The sequence below is a fragment of the Bombina bombina genome, chromosome 4 (genome assembly GCF_027579735.1).
Source record: "Bombina bombina isolate aBomBom1 chromosome 4, aBomBom1.pri, whole genome shotgun sequence".
NCBI classification, from domain to species: Eukaryota; Metazoa; Chordata; class Amphibia; order Anura; family Bombinatoridae; genus Bombina; species Bombina bombina.
In genome coordinates this window covers 840,164,352-840,183,929 of record NC_069502.1, presented here as the reverse complement: position 1 = coordinate 840,183,929, position 19,578 = coordinate 840,164,352, and the positions used below count along the sequence as shown (strand labels likewise).

The 19,578-nt window shown below is 30.0% G+C and overlaps 23 non-coding genes across 23 annotated transcripts; all 23 read right to left on the bottom strand.

Annotated features, from left to right (window-relative positions):
- Positions 1–1,053: 1,053 nt before the first annotated feature.
- On the bottom strand, positions 1,054–1,127 carry TRNAT-AGU (transfer RNA threonine (anticodon AGU)). The gene has a single exon. It is a non-coding gene; the product is annotated as a tRNA-Thr (tRNA).
- A 1,348-nt stretch (positions 1,128–2,475) lies between these two features.
- Positions 2,476–2,549, bottom strand: TRNAT-AGU (transfer RNA threonine (anticodon AGU)). The gene has a single exon. It is a non-coding gene; the product is annotated as a tRNA-Thr (tRNA).
- A 208-nt stretch (positions 2,550–2,757) lies between these two features.
- TRNAT-UGU (transfer RNA threonine (anticodon UGU)) lies at positions 2,758–2,831 on the bottom strand. Its single transcript has one exon. It is a non-coding gene; the product is annotated as a tRNA-Thr (tRNA).
- Positions 2,832–3,902: 1,071 nt separating this feature from the next.
- Positions 3,903–3,976, bottom strand: TRNAT-AGU (transfer RNA threonine (anticodon AGU)). Its single transcript has one exon. It is a non-coding gene; the product is annotated as a tRNA-Thr (tRNA).
- A 209-nt stretch (positions 3,977–4,185) lies between these two features.
- On the bottom strand, positions 4,186–4,259 carry TRNAT-UGU (transfer RNA threonine (anticodon UGU)). Its single transcript has one exon. It is a non-coding gene; the product is annotated as a tRNA-Thr (tRNA).
- Positions 4,260–5,330: 1,071 nt separating this feature from the next.
- On the bottom strand, positions 5,331–5,404 carry TRNAT-AGU (transfer RNA threonine (anticodon AGU)). Its single transcript has one exon. It is a non-coding gene; the product is annotated as a tRNA-Thr (tRNA).
- A 208-nt stretch (positions 5,405–5,612) lies between these two features.
- TRNAT-UGU (transfer RNA threonine (anticodon UGU)) lies at positions 5,613–5,686 on the bottom strand. The gene has a single exon. It is a non-coding gene; the product is annotated as a tRNA-Thr (tRNA).
- Positions 5,687–6,757: 1,071 nt separating this feature from the next.
- On the bottom strand, positions 6,758–6,831 carry TRNAT-AGU (transfer RNA threonine (anticodon AGU)). The gene has a single exon. It is a non-coding gene; the product is annotated as a tRNA-Thr (tRNA).
- A 208-nt stretch (positions 6,832–7,039) lies between these two features.
- On the bottom strand, positions 7,040–7,113 carry TRNAT-UGU (transfer RNA threonine (anticodon UGU)). Its single transcript has one exon. It is a non-coding gene; the product is annotated as a tRNA-Thr (tRNA).
- A 1,071-nt stretch (positions 7,114–8,184) lies between these two features.
- On the bottom strand, positions 8,185–8,258 carry TRNAT-AGU (transfer RNA threonine (anticodon AGU)). Its single transcript has one exon. It is a non-coding gene; the product is annotated as a tRNA-Thr (tRNA).
- A 209-nt stretch (positions 8,259–8,467) lies between these two features.
- On the bottom strand, positions 8,468–8,541 carry TRNAT-UGU (transfer RNA threonine (anticodon UGU)). The gene has a single exon. It is a non-coding gene; the product is annotated as a tRNA-Thr (tRNA).
- Positions 8,542–9,612: 1,071 nt separating this feature from the next.
- On the bottom strand, positions 9,613–9,686 carry TRNAT-AGU (transfer RNA threonine (anticodon AGU)). Its single transcript has one exon. It is a non-coding gene; the product is annotated as a tRNA-Thr (tRNA).
- A 209-nt stretch (positions 9,687–9,895) lies between these two features.
- On the bottom strand, positions 9,896–9,969 carry TRNAT-UGU (transfer RNA threonine (anticodon UGU)). The gene has a single exon. It is a non-coding gene; the product is annotated as a tRNA-Thr (tRNA).
- Positions 9,970–11,145: 1,176 nt separating this feature from the next.
- Positions 11,146–11,219, bottom strand: TRNAT-AGU (transfer RNA threonine (anticodon AGU)). Its single transcript has one exon. It is a non-coding gene; the product is annotated as a tRNA-Thr (tRNA).
- A 1,071-nt stretch (positions 11,220–12,290) lies between these two features.
- Positions 12,291–12,364, bottom strand: TRNAT-AGU (transfer RNA threonine (anticodon AGU)). The gene has a single exon. It is a non-coding gene; the product is annotated as a tRNA-Thr (tRNA).
- Positions 12,365–13,716: 1,352 nt separating this feature from the next.
- Positions 13,717–13,790, bottom strand: TRNAT-AGU (transfer RNA threonine (anticodon AGU)). The gene has a single exon. It is a non-coding gene; the product is annotated as a tRNA-Thr (tRNA).
- A 208-nt stretch (positions 13,791–13,998) lies between these two features.
- On the bottom strand, positions 13,999–14,072 carry TRNAT-UGU (transfer RNA threonine (anticodon UGU)). The gene has a single exon. It is a non-coding gene; the product is annotated as a tRNA-Thr (tRNA).
- Positions 14,073–15,145: 1,073 nt separating this feature from the next.
- Positions 15,146–15,219, bottom strand: TRNAT-AGU (transfer RNA threonine (anticodon AGU)). Its single transcript has one exon. It is a non-coding gene; the product is annotated as a tRNA-Thr (tRNA).
- A 208-nt stretch (positions 15,220–15,427) lies between these two features.
- Positions 15,428–15,501, bottom strand: TRNAT-UGU (transfer RNA threonine (anticodon UGU)). Its single transcript has one exon. It is a non-coding gene; the product is annotated as a tRNA-Thr (tRNA).
- An 817-nt stretch (positions 15,502–16,318) lies between these two features.
- On the bottom strand, positions 16,319–16,392 carry TRNAT-AGU (transfer RNA threonine (anticodon AGU)). Its single transcript has one exon. It is a non-coding gene; the product is annotated as a tRNA-Thr (tRNA).
- Positions 16,393–17,700: 1,308 nt separating this feature from the next.
- TRNAT-UGU (transfer RNA threonine (anticodon UGU)) lies at positions 17,701–17,774 on the bottom strand. Its single transcript has one exon. It is a non-coding gene; the product is annotated as a tRNA-Thr (tRNA).
- A 796-nt stretch (positions 17,775–18,570) lies between these two features.
- TRNAT-AGU (transfer RNA threonine (anticodon AGU)) lies at positions 18,571–18,644 on the bottom strand. Its single transcript has one exon. It is a non-coding gene; the product is annotated as a tRNA-Thr (tRNA).
- A 209-nt stretch (positions 18,645–18,853) lies between these two features.
- Positions 18,854–18,927, bottom strand: TRNAT-UGU (transfer RNA threonine (anticodon UGU)). Its single transcript has one exon. It is a non-coding gene; the product is annotated as a tRNA-Thr (tRNA).
- Between the last annotated feature and the right edge of the window lie 651 nt (positions 18,928–19,578).

Below are 19,578 nucleotides of genomic sequence, written 5' to 3'. Positions count from 1 at the left end.
GGATGGTTTTTGTAGGAGTTGTTTTAGACATCTAAATAATAATGCATTGGAGGTTTTTTGTGTGTTCTGGGCTTTGGTACGTTTGTCGAGTTTTACAAATGAACAATATATGAGATTTTTTGTATTTTTTATAAAATTAGCATGTGATATTTTCTTCAATAAAGATTTGTAGGTTAGTGGATTTGCTTTAAACTATATTTTACAAATAAATGATAAATCAGATAGATTGAATTTTCTGTAAAATTTTCAGGTAATATTTTTTTTGCTAAAAGAGATTTGATCGTTAGTGGCTTCACTTCGCTTTGGGCCATGCTTTTTGTGTTCAGCCTCAATAGGGAAAATGCTGTCAACTGGATTCAAGTAGGCTTTTTAAAAAGATTTGATGTTGTTTACTGCATACATTAAAATATTAAATTAAAATTTTACTCTGCGCAATTCATGATGTTTATACATTAAAATCTCAAACTTTAAAAAATCTTCCTATTCCAGTGAGTACTCATATCAATAATGATTCAACTTTTATCAAAATATGCTTGAGTAACATCTATCAAAGTGGGTCAGATGATTGTGAAATTTGTAGACCTCTACCATTGACTTAAAAAGCTGTAAACAAACAAAAATATAATCTTAGTTTCAAATCATTTCATCTATGTTTTGAAAGTTTATCTAACATATTAAGAAGAAACGTCTGGGAATCTTCCAATTATTATTATTCTTTTATATTTGCCCAGAATATTGATAAAAGACATGATTCAGTATTACTATCGAACTAGGAAGAATAAGTTGAACAATCTACATGTAAAATTTCAAAGGTAAGTCTTTAAAGTTGTAGAAATGTGTTGTAATTACAATATACTAACCATTATCCTTTGACTAATGTTATGATATTCATTTAATCACTGAAGAAGGATTTTACTTTTATTTTTTAAAGTACGTATGCATACAGCAACTATCTTATCCCAATTTGTTACTCTTCTCACTATTGATGTCCTGCTAGACCTTTTATGCATTTTTAAAAATCTTTTTATCATATAATGCTTTTTAAAAATAGAAAGGCACTGCTGAGATTCGAACTCAGGATCTCCTGTTTACTAGACAGGCGCTTTAACCAACTAAGCCACAGCGCCTTGTAGTACCAGGTGTTTTTTTTGGTCTCAGAGACTGACATGGCCTGAAATATTAAGAAAAAAAGCACATTCTATGCCATTTACATTTTAACATCCAATAAACAACTTATATTATCATGTAATTTAACACACATTTTAATTATCCTACATTGTATTTTAGAGACCTTTATACTTTTTTAATATCAATTAAATATGGCAGATTTGGAGAAGGCACTGCTGAGATTCGAAATCAGGATCTCCTGTTTACTAGACAGGCGCTTTAACCAACTAAGCCACAGTGCCTGACATTCAATTATATCCGGATGGTTTTTGTAGGAGTTGTTTTAGACATCTAAATAATAATGCATTGGAGGTTTTTTGTGTGTTCTGGGCTTTGGTACGTTTGTCGAGTTTTACAAATGAACAATATATGAGATTTTTTGTATTTTTTATAAAATTAGCATGTGATATTTTCTTCAATAAAGATTTGTAGGTTAGTGGATTTGCTTTAAACTATATTTTACAAATGAATGATAAATCAGATGGATTGAATTCTCTGTAAAATTTTCAGGTAATATTTTTTTGCTAAAAGAGATTTGATCGTTAGTGGCTTCACTTCGCTTTGGGCCATGCTTTTTGTGTTCAGCCTCAATAGGGAAAATGCTGTCAACTGTAAGTAGGCTTTTTAAGAAGATTTGATGTTGTTTACTGCATACATTAAAATATTAAATTAAAATTTTACTCTGCGCAATTCATGATGTTTATACATTAAAATCTCAAACTTTAAAAAATCTTCCTATTCCAGTGAGTACTCATATCAATAATGATTCAACTTTTATCAAAATATGCTTGAGTAACATCTATCGAAGTGGGTCAGATGATTGTGAAATTTGTAGACCTCTACCATTGACTTAAAAAGCTGTAAACAAACAAAAATATAATCTTAGTTTCAAATCATTTCATCTATGTTTTGAAAGTTTATCTAACATATTAAGAAGAAACGTCTGGGAATCTTCCAATTATTATTATTCTTTTATATTTGCCCAGAATATTGATAAAAGACATAATTCGGTATTACTATCGAACTAGGAAGAATAAGTTGAACAATCTACATGTAAAATTTGAAAGGTAAGTCTTTAAAGTTGTAGAAATGTGTTGTAATTACAATATACTAACCATTATCCTTTGACTAATGTTATGATATTCATTTAATCACTGAAGAAGGATTTTACTTTTATTTTTTAAAGTACGTATGCATACAGCAACTATCTTATCCCAATTTGTTACTCTTCTCACTATTGATGTCCTGCTAGACCTTTTATGCATTTTTAAAAATCTTTTTATCATATAATGCTTTTTAAAAATAGAAAGGCACTGCTGAGATTCGAACTCAGGATCTCCTGTTTACTAGACAGGCGCTTTAACCAACTAAGCCACAGCGCCTTGTAGTACCAGGTGTTTTTTTTGGTCTCAGAGACTGACATGGCCTGAAATATTAAGAAAAAAAGCACATTCTATGCCATTTACATTTTAACATCCAATAAACAACTTATATTATCATGTAATTCAACACACATTTTAATTATCCTACAATGTATTATAGAGACCTTTATACTTTTTTAATATCAATTAAACATGACAGATTTAGAGAAAGCACTGCTGAGATTCGAACTCAGGATCTCCTGTTTACAAGACAGGCGCTTTAACCAACTAAGCCACAGCGCCTGACATTCAATTACATCCGGATGGTTTTTGTAGGAGTTGTTTTAGACATCTAAATAATAATGCATTGGAGGTTTTTTGTGTGTTCTGGGCTTTGGTACGTTTGTCGAGTTTTACAAATGAACAATATATGAGATTTTTTGTATTTTTTATAAAATTAGCATGTGATATTTTCTTCAATAAAGATTTGTAGGTTAGTGGATTTGCTTTAAACTATATTTTACAAATAAATGATAAATCAGATAGATTGAATTTTCTGTAAAATTTTCAGGTAATATTTTTTTTGCTAAAAGAGATTTGATCGTTAGTGGCTTCACTTCGCTTTGGGCCATGCTTTTTGTGTTCAGCCTCAATAGGGAAAATGCTGTCAACTGGATTCAAGTAGGCTTTTTAAAAAGATTTGATGTTGTTTACTGCATACATTAAAATATTAAATTAAAATTTTACTCTGCGCAATTCATGATGTTTATACATTAAAATCTCAAACTTTAAAAAATCTTCCTATTCCAGTGAGTACTCATATCAATAATGATTCAACTTTTATCAAAATATGCTTGAGTAACATCTATCGAAGTGGGTCAGATGATTGTGAAATTTGTAGACCTCTACCATTGACTTAAAAAGCTGTAAACAAACAAAAATATAATCTTAGTTTCAAATCATTTCATCTATGTTTTGAAAGTTTATCTAACATATTAAGAAGAAACGTCTGGGAATCTTCCAATTATTATTATTCTTTTATATTTGCCCAGAATATTGATAAAAGACATAATTCGGTATTACTATCGAACTAGGAAGAATAAGTTGAACAATCTACATGTAAAATTTGAAAGGTAAGTCTTTAAAGTTGTAGAAATGTGTTGTAATTACAATATACTAACCATTATCCTTTGACTAATGTTATGATATTCATTTAATCACTGAAGAAGGATTTTACTTTTATTTTTTAAAGTACGTATGCATACAGCAACTATCTTATCCCAATTTGTTACTCTTCTCACTATTGATGTCCTGCTAGACCTTTTATGCATTTTTAAAAATCTTTTTATCATATAATGCTTTTTAAAAATAGAAAGGCACTGCTGAGATTCGAACTCAGGATCTCCTGTTTACTAGACAGGCGCTTTAACCAACTAAGCCACAGCGCCTTGTAGTACCAGGTGTTTTTTTTTGGTCTCAGAGACTGACATGGCCTGAAATATTAAGAAAAAAAGCACATTCTATGCCATTTACATTTTAACATCCAATAAACAACTTATATTATCATGTAATTCAACACACATTTTAATTATCCTACAATGTATTATAGAGACCTTTATACTTTTTTAATATCAATTAAACATGACAGATTTAGAGAAGGCACTGCTGAGATTCGAACTCAGGATATCCTGTTTACAAGACAGGCGCTTTAACCAACTAAGCCACAGCGCCTGACATTCAATTACAACCGGATGGTTTTTGTAGGAGTTGTTTTAGACATCTAAATAATAATGCATTGGAGGTTTTTTGTGTGTTCTGGGCTTTGGTACGTTTGTCGAGTTTTACAAATGAACAATATATGAGATTTTTTGTATTTTTTATAAAATTAGCATGTGATATTTTCTTCAATAAAGATTTGTAGGTTAGTGGATTTGCTTTAAACTATATTTTACAAATAAATGATAAATCAGATAGATTGAATTTTCTGTAAAATTTTCAGGTAATATTTTTTTTGCTAAAAGAGATTTGATCGTTAGTGGCTTCACTTCGCTTTGGGCCATGCTTTTTGTGTTCAGCCTCAATAGGGAAAATGCTGTCAACTGGATTCAAGTAGGCTTTTTAAAAAGATTTGATGTTGTTTACTGCATACATTAAAATATTAAATTAAAATTTTACTCTGCGCAATTCATGATGTTTATACATTAAAATCTCAAACTTTAAAAAATCTTCCTATTCCAGTGAGTACTCATATCAATAATGATTCAACTTTTATCAAAATATGCTTGAGTAACATCTATCGAAGTGGGTCAGATGATTGTGAAATTTGTAGACCTCTACCATTGACTTAAAAAGCTGTAAACAAACAAAAATATAATCTTAGTTTCAAATCATTTCATCTATGTTTTGAAAGTTTATCTAACATATTAAGAAGAAACGTCTGGGAATCTTCCAATTATTATTATTCTTTTATATTTGCCCAGAATATTGATAAAAGACATGATTCGGTATTACTATCGAACTAGGAAGAATAAGTTGAACAATCTACATGTAAAATTTGAAAGGTAAGTCTTTAAAGTTGTAGAAATGTGTTGTAATTACAATATACTAACCATTATCCTTTGACTAATGTTATGATATTCATTTAATCACTGAAGAAGGATTTTACTTTTATTTTTTAAAGTACGTATGCATACAGCAACTATCTTATCCCAATTTGTTACTCTTCTCACTATTGATGTCCTGCTAGACCTTTTATGCATTTTTAAAAATCTTTTTATCATATAATGCTTTTTAAAAATAGAAAGGCACTGCTGAGATTCGAACTCAGGATCTCCTGTTTACTAGACAGGCGCTTTAACCAACTAAGCCACAGCGCCTTGTAGTACCAGGTGTTTTTTTTGGTCTCAGAGACTGACATGGCCTGAAATATTAAGAAAAAAAGCACATTCTATGCCATTTACATTTTAACATCCAATAAACAACTTATATTATCATGTAATTCAACACACATTTTAATTATCCTACAATGTATTATAGAGACCTTTATACTTTTTTAATATCAATTAAACATGACAGATTTAGAGAAGGCACTGCTGAGATTCGAACTCAGGATATCCTGTTTACAAGACAGGCGCTTTAACCAACTAAGCCACAGCGCCTGACATTCAATTACAACCGGATGGTTTTTGTAGGAGTTGTTTTAGACATCTAAATAATAATGCATTGGAGGTTTTTTGTGTGTTCTGGGCTTTGGTACGTTTGTCGAGTTTTACAAATGAACAATATATGAGATTTTTTGTATTTTTTATAAAATTAGCATGTGATATTTTCTTCAATAAAGATTTGTAGGTTAGTGGATTTGCTTTAAACTATATTTTACAAATAAATGATAAATCAGATAGATTGAATTTTCTGTAAAATTTTCAGGTAATATTTTTTTTGCTAAAAGAGATTTGATCGTTAGTGGCTTCACTTCGCTTTGGGCCATGCTTTTTGTGTTCAGCCTCAATAGGGAAAATGCTGTCAACTGGATTCAAGTAGGCTTTTTAAAAAGATTTGATGTTGTTTACTGCATACATTAAAATATTAAATTAAAATTTTACTCTGCGCAATTCATGATGTTTATACATTAAAATCTCAAACTTTAAAAAATCTTCCTATTCCAGTGAGTACTCATATCAATAATGATTCAACTTTTATCAAAATATGCTTGAGTAACATCTATCGAAGTGGGTCAGATGATTGTGAAATTTGTAGACCTCTACCATTGACTTAAAAAGCTGTAAACAAACAAAAATATAATCTTAGTTTCAAATCATTTCATCTATGTTTTGAAAGTTTATCTAACATATTAAGAAGAAACGTCTGGGAATCTTCCAATTATTATTATTCTTTTATATTTGCCCAGAATATTGATAAAAGACATGATTCGGTATTACTATCGAACTAGGAAGAATAAGTTGAACAATCTACATGTAAAATTTGAAAGGTAAGTCTTTAAAGTTGTAGAAATGTGTTGTAATTACAATATACTAACCATTATCCTTTGACTAATGTTATGATATTCATTTAATCACTGAAGAAGGATTTTACTTTTATTTTTTAAAGTACGTATGCATACAGCAACTATCTTATCCCAATTTGTTACTCTTCTCACTATTGATGTCCTGCTAGACCTTTTATGCATTTTTAAAAATCTTTTTATCATATAATGCTTTTTAAAAATAGAAAGGCACTGCTGAGATTCGAACTCAGGATCTCCTGTTTACTAGACAGGCGCTTTAACCAACTAAGCCACAGCGCCTTGTAGTACCAGGTGTTTTTTTTGGTCTCAGAGACTGACATGGCCTGAAATATTAAGAAAAAAAGCACATTCTATGCCATTTACATTTTAACATCCAATAAACAACTTATATTATCATGTAATTTAACACACATTTTAATTATCCTACATTGTATTTTAGAGACCTTTATACTTTTTTAATATTAATTAAATATGACAGATTTAGAGAAGGCACTGCTGAGATTCGAACTCAGGATCTCCTGTTTACAAGACAGGCGCTTTAACCAACTAAGCCACAGCGCCTGACATTCAATTACATCCGGATGGTTTTTGTAGGAGTTGTTTTAGACATCTAAATAATAATGCATTGGAGGTTTTTTGTGTGTTCTGGGCTTTGGTACGTTTGTCGAGTTTTACAAATGAACAATATATGAGATTTTTTGTATTTTTTATAAAATTAGCATGTGATATTTTCTTCAATAAAGATTTGTAGGTTAGTGGATTTGCTTTAAACTATATTTTACAAATAAATGATAAATCAGATAGATTGAATTTTCTGTAAAATTTTCAGGTAATATTTTTTTTGCTAAAAGAGATTTGATCGTTAGTGGCTTCACTTCGCTTTGGGCCATGCTTTTTGTGTTCAGCCTCAATAGGGAAAATGCTGTCAACTGGATTCAAGTAGGCTTTTTAAGAAGATTTGATGTTGTTTACTGCATACATTAAAATATTAAATTAAAATTTTACTCTGCGCAATTCATGATGTTTATACATTAAAATCTCAAACTTTAAAAAATCTTCCTATTCCAGTGAGTACTCATATCAATAATGACTCAACTTTTATCAAAATATGCTTGAGTAACATCTATCGAAGTGGGTCAGATGATTGTGAAATTTGTAGACCTCTACCATTGACTTAAAAAGCTGTAAACAAACAAAAATATAATCTTAGTTTCAAATCATTTCATCTATGTTTTGAAAGTTTATCTAACATATTAAGAAGAAACGTCTGGGAATCTTCCAATTATTATTATTCTTTTATATTTGCCCAGAATATTGATAAAAGACATGATTCGGTATTACTATCGAACTAGGAAGAATAAGTTGAACTATCTACATGTAAAATTTGAAAGGTAAGTCTTTAAAGTTGTAGAAATGTGTTGTAATTACAATATACTAACCATTATCCTTTGACTAATGTTATGATATTCATTTAATCACTGAAGAAGGATTTTACTTTTATTTTTTAAAGTACGTATGCATACAGCAACTATCTTATCCCAATTTGTTACTCTACTCACTATTGATGTCCTGCTAGACCTTTTATGCATTTTTAAAAATCTTTTTATCATATAATGCTTTTTAAAAATAGAAAGGCACTGCTGAGATTCGAACTCAGGATCTCCTGTTTACTAGACAGGCGCTTTAACCAACTAAGCCACAGCGCCTTGTAGTACCAGGTGTTTTTTTTTGGTCTCAGAGACTGACATGGCCTGAAATATTAAGAAAAAAAGCACATTCTATGCCATTTACATTTTAACATCCAATAAACAATTTATATTATCATGTAATTTAACACACATTTTAATTATCCTACATTGTATTTTAGAGACCTTTATACTTTTTTAATATCAATTAAATATGACAGATTTAGAGAAGGCACTGCTGAGATTCGAACTCAGGATCTCCTGTTTACAAGACAGGCGCTTTAACCAACTAAGCCACAGCGCCTGACATTCAATTACATCCGGATGGTTTTTGTAGGAGTTGTTTTAGACATCTAAATAATAATGCATTGGAGGTTTTTTGTGTGTTCTGGGCTTTGGTACGTTTGTCGAGTTTTACAAATGAACAATATATGAGATTTTTTGTATTTTTTATAAAATTAGCATGTGATATTTTCTTCAATAAAGATTTGTAGGTTAGTGGATTTGCTTTAAACTATATTTTACAAATAAATGATAAATCAGATAGATTGAATTTTCTGTAAAATTTTCAGGTAATATTTTTTTTGCTAAAAGAGATTTGATCGTTAGTGGCTTCACTTCGCTTTGGGCCATGCTTTTTGTGTTCAGCCTCAATAGGGAAAATGCTGTCAACTGGATTCAAGTAGGCTTTTTAAGAAGATTTGATGTTGTTTACTGCATACATTAAAATATTAAATTAAAATTTTACTCTGCGCAATTCATGATGTTTATACATTAAAATCTCAAACTTTAAAAAATCTTCCTATTCCAGTGAGTACTCATATCAATAATGATTCAACTTTTATCAAAATATGCTTGAGTAACATCTATCGAAGTGGGTCAGATGATTGTGAAATTTGTAGACCTCTACCATTGACTTAAAAAGCTGTAAACAAACAAAAATATAATCTTAGTTTCAAATCATTTCACCTATGTTTTGAAAGTTTATCTAACATATTAAGAAGAAACGTCTGGGAATCTTCCAATTATTATTATTCTTTTATATTTGCCCAGAATATTGATAAAAGACATGATTCGGTATTACTATCGAACTAGGAAGAATAAGTTGAACAATCTACATGTAAAATTTCAAAGGTAAGTCTTTAAAGTTGTAGAAATGTGTTGTAATTACAATATACTAACCATTATCCTTTGACTAATGTTATGATATTCATTTAATCACTGAAGAAGGATTTTACTTTTATTTTTTAAAGTACGTATGCATACAGCAACTATCTTATCCCAATTTGTTACTCTTCTCACTATTGATGTCCTGCTAGACCTTTTATGCATTTTTAAAAATCTTTTTATCATATAATGCTTTTTAAAAATAGAAAGGCACTGCTGAGATTCGAACTCAGGATCTCCTGTTTACTAGACAGGCGCTTTAACCAACTAAGCCACAGCGCCTTGTAGTACCAGGTGTTTTTTTTTGGTCTCAGAGACTGACATGGCCTGAAATATTAAGAAAAAAAGTACATTCTATGCCATTTACATTTTAACATCCAATAAACAATTTATATTATCATGTAATTTAACACACATTTTAATTATCCTACATTGTATTTTAGAGACCTTTATACTTTTTTAATATTAATTAAATATGACAGATTTAGAGAAGGCACTGCTGAGATTCGAACTCAGGATATCCTGTTTACAAGACAGGCGCTTTAACCAACTAAGCCACAGCGCCTGACATTCAATTACATCCGGATGGTTTTTGTAGGAGTTGTTTTAGACATCTAAATAATAATGCATTGGAGGTTTTTTGTGTGTTCTGGGCTTTGGTACGTTTGTCGAGTTTTACAAATGAACAATATATGAGATTTTTTGTATTTTTTATAAAATTAGCATGTGATATTTTCTTCAATAAAGATTTGTAGGTTAGTGGATTTGCTTTAAACTATATTTTACAAATAAATGATAAATCAGATAGATTGAATTTTCTGTAAAATTTTCAGGTAATATTTTTTTTGCTAAAAGAGATTTGATCGTTAGTGGCTTCACTTCGCTTTGGGCCATGCTTTTTGTGTTCAGCCTCAATAGGGAAAATGCTGTCAACTGGATTCAAGTAGGCTTTTTAAAAAGATTTGATGTTGTTTACTGCATACATTAAAATATTAAATTAAAATTTTACTCTGCGCAATTCATGATGTTTATACATTAAAATCTCAAACTTTAAAAAATCTTCCTATTCCAGTGAGTACTCATATCAATAATGATTCAACTTTTATCAAAATATGCTTGAGTAACATCTATCGAAGTGGGTCAGATGATTGTGAAATTTGTAGACCTCTACCATTGACTTAAAAAGCTGTAAACAAACAAAAATATAATCTTAGAAGAAACGTCTGGGAATCTTCCAATTATTATTATTCTTTTATATTTGCCCAGAATATTGATAAAAGACATGATTCAGTATTACTATCGAACTAGGAAGAATAAGTTGAACTATCTACATGTAAAATTTGAAAGGTAAGTCTTTAAAGTTGTAGAAATGTGTTGTAATTACAATATACTAACCATTATCCTTTGACTAATGTTATGATATTCATTTAATCGCTGAAGAAGGATTTTACTTTTATTTTTTAAAGTACGTATGCATACAGCAACTATCTTATCCCAATTTGTTACTCTTCTCACAATTGATGTCCTGCTAGACCTTTTATGCATTTTTAAAAATCTTTTTATCATATAATGCTTTTTAAAAATAGTACGGCACTGCTGAGATTCGAACTCAGGATCTCCTGTTTACTAGACAGGCGCTTTAACCAAATAAGCCACAGCGCCTTGTAGTACCAGGTGTTTTTTTTGGTCTCAGAGACTGACATGGCCTGAAATATTAAGAAAAAAAGCACATTCTTGGAGAAGGCACTGCTGAGATTCGAACTCAGGATCTCCTGTTTACTAGACAGGCGCTTTAACCAACTAAGCCACAGCGCCTGTCATTCAATTATATCCGGATGGTTTTTGTAGGAGTTGTTTTAGACATCTAAATAAAAATGCATTGGAGGTTTTTTGTGTGTTCTGGGCTTTGGTACGTTTGTCGAGTTTTACAAATGAACAATATATGAGATTTTTTGTATTTTTTATAAAATTAGCATGTGATATTTTCTTCAATAAAGATTTGTAGGTTAGTGGATTTGCTTTAAACTATATTTTACAAATAAATGATAAATCAGATAGATTGAATTTTCTGTAAAATTTTCAGGTAATATTTTTTTTGCTAAAAGAGATTTGATCGTTAGTGGCTTCACTTCGCTTTGGGCCATGCTTTTTGTGTTCAGCCTCAATAGGGAAAATGCTGTCAACTGGATTCAAGTAGGCTTTTTAAGAAGATTTGATGTTGTTTACTGCATACATTAAAATATTAAATTAAAATTTTACTCTGCGCAATTCATGATGTTTATACATTAAAATCTCAAACTTTAAAAAATCTTCCTATTCCAGTGAGTACTCATATCAATAATGACTCAACTTTTATCAAAATATGCTTGAGTAACATCTATCGAAGTGGGTCAGATGATTGTGAAATTTGTAGACCTCTACCATTGACTTAAAAAGCTGTAAACAAACAAAAATATAATCTTAGTTTCAAATCATTTCATCTATGTTTTGAAAGTTTATCTAATATATTAAGAAGAAACGTCTGGGAATCTTCCAATTATTATTATTCTTTTATATTTGCCCAGAATATTGATAAAAGACATAATTCGGTATTACTATCGAACTAGGAAGAATAAGTTGAACAATCTACATGTAAAATTTGAAAGGTAAGTCTTTAAAGTTGTAGAAATGTGTTGTAATTACAATATACTAACCATTATCCTTTGACTAATGTTATGATATTCATTTAATCACTGAAGAAGGATTTTACTTTTATTTTTTAAAGTACGTATGCATACAGCAACTATCTTATCCCAATTTGTTACTCTTCTCACTATTGATGTCCTGCTAGACCTTTTATGCATTTTTAAAAATCTTTTTATCATATAATGCTTTTTAAAAATAGAAAGGCACTGCTGAGATTCGAACTCAGGATCTCCTGTTTACTAGACAGGCGCTTTAACCAACTAAGCCACAGCGCCTTGTAGTACCAGGTGTTTTTTTTGGTCTCAGAGACTGACATGGCCTGAAATATTAAGAAAAAAAGCACATTCTATGCCATTTACATTTTAACATCCAATAAACAACTTATATTATCATGTAATTTAACACACATTTTAATTATCCTACATTGTATTTTAGAGACCTTTATACTTTTTTAATATCAATTAAATATGACAGATTTAGAAAAGGCACTGCTGAGATTCGAGCTCAAGATCTCCTGTTTACAAGACAGGCGCTTTAACCAACTAAGCCACAGCGCCTGACATTCAATTACATCCGGATGGTTTTTGTAGGAGTTGTTTTAGACATCTAAATAATAATGCATTGGAGGTTTTCTGTGTGTTCTGGGCTTTGGTACGTTTGTCGAGTTTTACAAATGAACAATATATGAGATTTTTTGTATTTTTTATAAAATTAGCATGTGATATTTTCTTCAATAAAGATTTGTAGGTTAGTGGATTTGCTTTAAACTATATTTTACAAATGAATGATACATCAGATGGATTGAATTTTCTGTAAAATTTTCAGGTAATATTTTTTTTGCTAAAAGAGATTTGATCGTTAGTGGCTTCACTTCGCTTTGGGCCATGCTTTTTGTGTTCAGCCTCAATAGGGAAAATGCTGTCAACTGGATTCAAGTAGGCTTTTTAAGAAGATTTGATGTTGTTTATTGCATACATTAAAATATTAAATTAAAATTTTACTCTGCGCAATTCATGATGTTTATACATTAAAATCTCAAACTTTAAAAAATCTTCCTATTCCAGTGAGTACTCATATCAATAATGATTCAACTTTTATCAAAATATGCTTGAGTAACATCTATCGAAGTGGGTCAGATGATTGTGAAATTTGTAGACCTCTACCATTGACTTAAAAAGCTGTAAACAAACAAAAATATAATCTTAGTTTCAAATCATTTCATCTATGTTTTGAAAGTTTATCTAACATATTAAGAAGAAACGTCTGGGAATCTTCCAATTATTATTATTCTTTTATATTTGCCCAGAATATTGATAAAAGACATGATTCGGTATTACTATCGAACTAGGAAGAATAAGTTGAACTATCTACATGTAAAATTTGAAAGGTAAGTCTTTAAAGTTGTAGAAATGTGTTGTAATTACAATATACTAACCATTATCCTTTGACTAATGTTATGATATTCATTTAATCACTGAAGAAGGATTTTACTTTTATTTTTTAAAGTACGTATGCATACAGCAACTATCTTATCCCAATTTGTTACTCTCTCACTATTGATGTCCTGCTAGACCTTTTATGCATTTTTAAAAATCTTTTTATCATATAATGCTTTTTAAAAATAGTAAGGCACTGCTGAGATTCGAACTCAGGATCTCCTGTTTACTAGACAGGCGCTTTAACCAACTAAGCCACAGCGCCTTGTAGTACCAGGTGTTTTTTTTGGTCTCAGAGACTGACATGGCCTGAAATATTAAGAAAAAAAGCACATTCTATGCCATTTACATTTTAACATCCAATAAACAACTTATATTATCATGTAATTTAACACACATTTAAATTATCCTACATTGTATTTTAGAGACCTTTATACTTTTTTAATATCAATTAAATATGACAGATTTAGAGAAGGCACTGCTGAGATTCGAACTCAGGATCTCCTGTTTACAAGACAGGCACTTTAACCAACTAAGCCACAGCGCCTGACATTCCATTACATCCGGATGGTTTTTGTAGGAGTTGTTTTAGACATCTAAATAATAATGCATTGGAGGTTTTTTGTGTGTTCTGGGCTTTGGTACGTTTGTCGAGTTTTACAAATGAACAATATATGAGATTTTTTGTATTTTTTATAAAATTAGCATGTGATATTTTCTTCAATAAAGATTTGTAGGTTAGTGGATTTGCTTTAAACTATATTTTACAAATAAATGATAAATCAGATGGATTGAATTTTCTGTAAAATTTTCAGGTAATATTTTTTTTGCTAAAAGAGATTTGATCGTTAGTGGCTTCACTTCGCTTTGGGCCATGCTTTTTGTGTTCAGCCTCAATAGGGAAAATGCTGTCAACTGGATTCAAGTAGGCTTTTTAAGAAGATTTGATGTTGTTTACTGCATACATTAAAATATTAAATTAAAATTTTACTCTGCGCAATTCATGATGTTTATACATTAAAATCTCAAACTTTAAAAAATCTTCCTATTCCAGTGAGTACTCATATCAATAATGACTCAAATATTATCAAAATATGCTTGAGTAACATCTATCGAAGTGGGTCAGATGATTGTGAAATTTGTAGACCTCTACCATTGACTTAAAAAGCTGTAAACAAACAAAAATATAATCTTAGTTTCAAATCATTTCATCTATGTTTTGAAAGTTTATCTAATATATGAAGAAGAAACGTCTGGGAATCTTCCAATTATTATTATTCTTTTATATTTGCCCAGAATATTGATAAAAGACATGATTCGGTATTACTATCGAACTAGGAAGAATAAGTTGAACTATCTACATGTAAAATTTGAAAGGTAAGTCTTTAAAGTTGTAGAAATTTGTTGTAATTACAATATACTAACCATTATCCTTTGACTAATGTTATGATATATATATTTAATCACTGAAGAAGGATTTTACTTTTATTTTTTAAAGTACGTATGCATACAGCAACTATCTTATCCCAATTTGTTACTCTTCTCACTATTGATGTCCTGCTAGACCTTTTATGCATTTTTAAAAATCTTTTTATCATATAATGCTTTTTAAAAATAGTAAGGCACTGCTGAGATTCGAACTCAGGATCTCCTGTTTACTAGACAGGCGCTTTAACCAACTAAGCCACAGCGCCTTGTAGTACCAGGTGTTTTTTTTTGGTCTCAGAGACTGACATGGCCTGAAATATTAAGAAAAAAAGCACATTCTATGCCATTTACATTTTAACATCCAATAAACAACTTATATTATCATGTAATTTAACACACATTTAAATTATCCTACATTGTATTTTATAGACCTTTATACTTTTTAATATCAATTAAATATGGCAGATTTGGAGAAGGCACTGCTGAGATTCGAACTCAGGATCTCCTGTTTACAAGACAGGCGCTTTAACCAACTAAGCCACAGTGCCTGACATTCAATTACATCCGGATGGTTTTTGTAGGAGTTGTTTTAGACATCTAAATAATAATGCATTGGAGGTTTTTTGTGTGTTCTGGGCTTTGGTACGTTTGTCGAGTTTTACAAATGAACAATATATGAGATTTTTTGTATTTTTTATAAAATTAGCATGTGATATTTTCTTCAATAAAGATTTGTAGGTTAGTGGATTTGCTTTAAACTATATTTTACAAATGAATGATAAATCAGATGGATTGAATTCTCTGTAAAATTTTCAGGTAATATTTTTTTGCTAAAAGAGATTTGATCGTTAGTGGCTTCACTTCGCTTTGGGCCATGCTTTTTGTGTTCAGCCTCAATAGGGAAAATGCTGTCAACTGTAAACAAACAAAAATATAATCTTAGTTTCAAATCATTTCATCTATGTTTTGAAAGTTTATCTAATATATGAAGAAGAAACGTCTGGGAATCTTCCAATTATTATTATTCTTTTATATTTGCCCAGAATATTGATAAAAGACATGATTCGGTATTACTATCGAACTAGGAAGCATAAGTTGAACTATCTACATGTAAAATTTGAAATGTAAGTCTTTAAAGTTGTAGAAATGTGTTGTAATTTCAATATACTAACCATTATCCTTTGACTAATGTTATGATATTCATTTAATCACTGAAAAAGGATTTTACTTTTATTTTTTAAAGTACGTATGCATACAGCAACTATCTTATCCCAATTTGTTACTCTACTCACTATTGATGTCCTGCTAGACCTTTTATGCATTTTTAAAAATCTTTTTATCATATAATGCTTTTTAAAAATAGAAAGGCACTGCTGAGATTCGAACTCAGGATCTCCTGTTTACTAGACAGGCACTTTAACCAACTAAGCCACAGCGCCTTGTAGTTCCAAAATGCATTGGAGGTTTTTTGTGTGTTCTGGGCTTTGGTACGTTTGTCGAGTTTTACAAATGAACAATATATGAGATTTTTTGTATTTTTTATAAAATTAGCATGTGATATTTTCTTCAATAAAGATTTGTAGGTTAGTGGATTTGCTTTAAACTATATTTTACAAATAAATGATAAATCAGATGGATTGAATTTTCTGTAAAATTTTCAGGTAATATTTTTTTTTGCTAAAAGAGATTTGATCGTTAGTGGCTTCACTTCGCTTTGGGCCATGCTTTTTGTGTTCAGCCTCAATAGGGAAAATGCTGTCAACTGGATTCAAGTAGGCTTTTTAAGAAGATTTGATGTTGTTTACTGCATACATTAAAATATTAAATTAAAATTTTACTCTGCGCAATTCATGATGTTTATACATTAAAATCTCAAACTTTAAAAAATCTTCCTATTCCAGTGAGTACTCATATCAATAATGACTCAAATATTATCAAAATATGCTTGAGTAACATCTATCGAATTGGGTCAGATGATTGTGAAATTTGTAGACCTCTACCATTGACTTAAAAAGCTGTAAACAAACAAAAATATAATCTTAGTTTCAAATCATTTCATCTATGTTTTGAAAGTTTATCTAATATATGAAGAAGAAAAGTCTGGGAATCTTCCAATTATTATTATTCTTTTATATTTGCCCAGAATATTGATAAAAGACATGATTCGGTATTACTATCGAACTAGGAAGAATAAGTTGAACTATCTACATGTAAAATTTGGAAGGTAAGTCTTTAAAGTTGTAGAAATGTGTTGTAATTACAATATACTAACCATTATCCTTTGACTAATGTTATGATATTCATTTAATCACTGAAGAAGGATTTTACTTTTATTTTTTAAAGTACGTATGCATACAGCAACTATCTTATCCCAATTTGTTACTCCTCTCACTATTGATGTCCTGCTAGACCTTTTATGCATTTTTAAAAACCTTTTTATCATATAATGCTTTTTAAAAATAGTAAGGCACTGCTGAGATTCGAACTCAGGATATCCTGTTTACTAGACAGGCGCTTTAACCAGCTAAGCCACAGCGACTTGTAGTACCAGGTGTTTTTTTTGGTCTCAGAGACTGACATGGCCTGAAATATTAAGAAAAAAAGCACATTCTATGCCATTTACATTTTAACATCCAATAAACAACTTATATTATCATGTAATTTAACACAGATTTAAATTATCCTACATTGTATTTTAGAGACCTTTATACTTTTTTAATATCAATTAAATATGACAGATTTAGAGAAGGCACTGCTGAGATTCGAACTCAGGATCTCCTGTTTACAAGACAGGCACTTTAACCAACTAAGCCACAGCGCCTGACATTCAATTACATCCGGATGGTTTTTGTAGGAGTTGTTTTAGACATCTAAATAATAATGCATTGGAGGTTTTTTGTGTGTTCTGGGCTTTGGTACGTTTGTCGAGTTTTACAAATGAACAATATATGAGATTTTTTGTATTTTTTATAAAATTAGCATGTGATATTTTCTTCAATAAAGATTTGTAGGTTAGTGGATTTGCTTTAAACTATATTTTACAAATAAATGATAAATCAGATATATGAGATTTTTTGTAAATATTATCAAAATATGCTTGAGTAACATCTATCGAAGTGGGTCAGATGATTGTGAAATTTGTAGACCTCTACCATTGACTTAAAAAGCTGTAAACAAACAAAAATATAATCTTAGTTTCAAATCATTTCATCTATGTTTTGAAAGTTTATCTAATATATGAAGAAGAAACGTCTGGGAATCTTCCAATTATTATTATTCTTTTATATTTGCCCAGAATATTGATAAAAGACATGATTCGGTATTACTATCGAACTAGGAAGAATAAGTTGAACTATCTACATGTAAAATTTGAAAGGTAAGTCTTTAAAGTTGTAGAAATTTGTTGTAATTACAATATACTAACCATTATTCTTTGACTAATGTTATGATATTCATTTAATCACTGAAGAAGGATTTTACTTTTATTTTTTAAAGTACGTATGCATACAGCAACTATCTTATCCCAATATGTTACTCTTCTCACTATTGATGTCCTGCTAGACCTTTTATGCATTTTTAAAAATCTTTTTATCATATAATTCTTTTTAAAAATAGTAAGGCACTGCTGAGATTCGAACTCAGGATCTCCTGTTTACTAGACAGGCGCTTTAACCAACTAAGCCACAGCGCCTTGTAGTACCATGTGTTTTTTTTTTGGTCTCAGAGTCTGACATGGCCTGAAATATTAAGAAAAAAAGCACATTCTATGCCATTTACATTTTAACATCCAATAAACAACTTATATTATCATGTAATTTAACACACATTTAAATTATCCTACATTGTATTTTATAGACCTTTATAATTTTTAATATCAATTAAATATGGCAGATTTGGAGAAGGCACTGCTGAGATTCGAACTCAGGATCTCCTGTTTACAAGACAGGCACTTTAACCAACTAAGCCACAGCGCCTGACATTCCATTACATCCGGATGGTTTTTGTAGGAGTTGTTTTAGACATCTAAATAATAATGCATTGGAGGTTTTTTGTGTGTTCTGGGCTATGGTACGTTTGTCGAGTTTTACAAATGAACAATATATGAGATTTTTTGTATTTTTTATAAAATTAGCATGTGATATTTTCTTCAATAAAGATTTGTAGGTTAGTGGATTTGCTTTAAACTATATTTTACAAATAAATGATAAATCAGATGGATTGAATTTTCTGTAAAATTTTCAGGTAATATTTTTTTTGCTAAAAGAGATTTGATCGTTAGTGGCTTCACTTCGCTTTGGGCCATGCTTTTTGTGTTCAGCCTCAATAGGGAAAATGCTGTCAACTGGATTCAAGTAGGCTTTTTAAGAAGATTTGATGTTGTTTACTGCATACATTAAAATATTAAATTAAAATTTTACTCTGCGCAATTCATGATGTTTATACATTAAAATCTCAAACTTTAAAAAATCTTCCTATTCCAGTGAGTACTCATATCAATAATGACTCAAATATTATCAAAATATGCTTGAGTAACATCTATCGAAGTGGGTCAGATGATTGTGAAATTTGTAGACCTCTACCATTGACTTAAAAAGCTGTAAACAAACAAAAATATAATCTTAGTT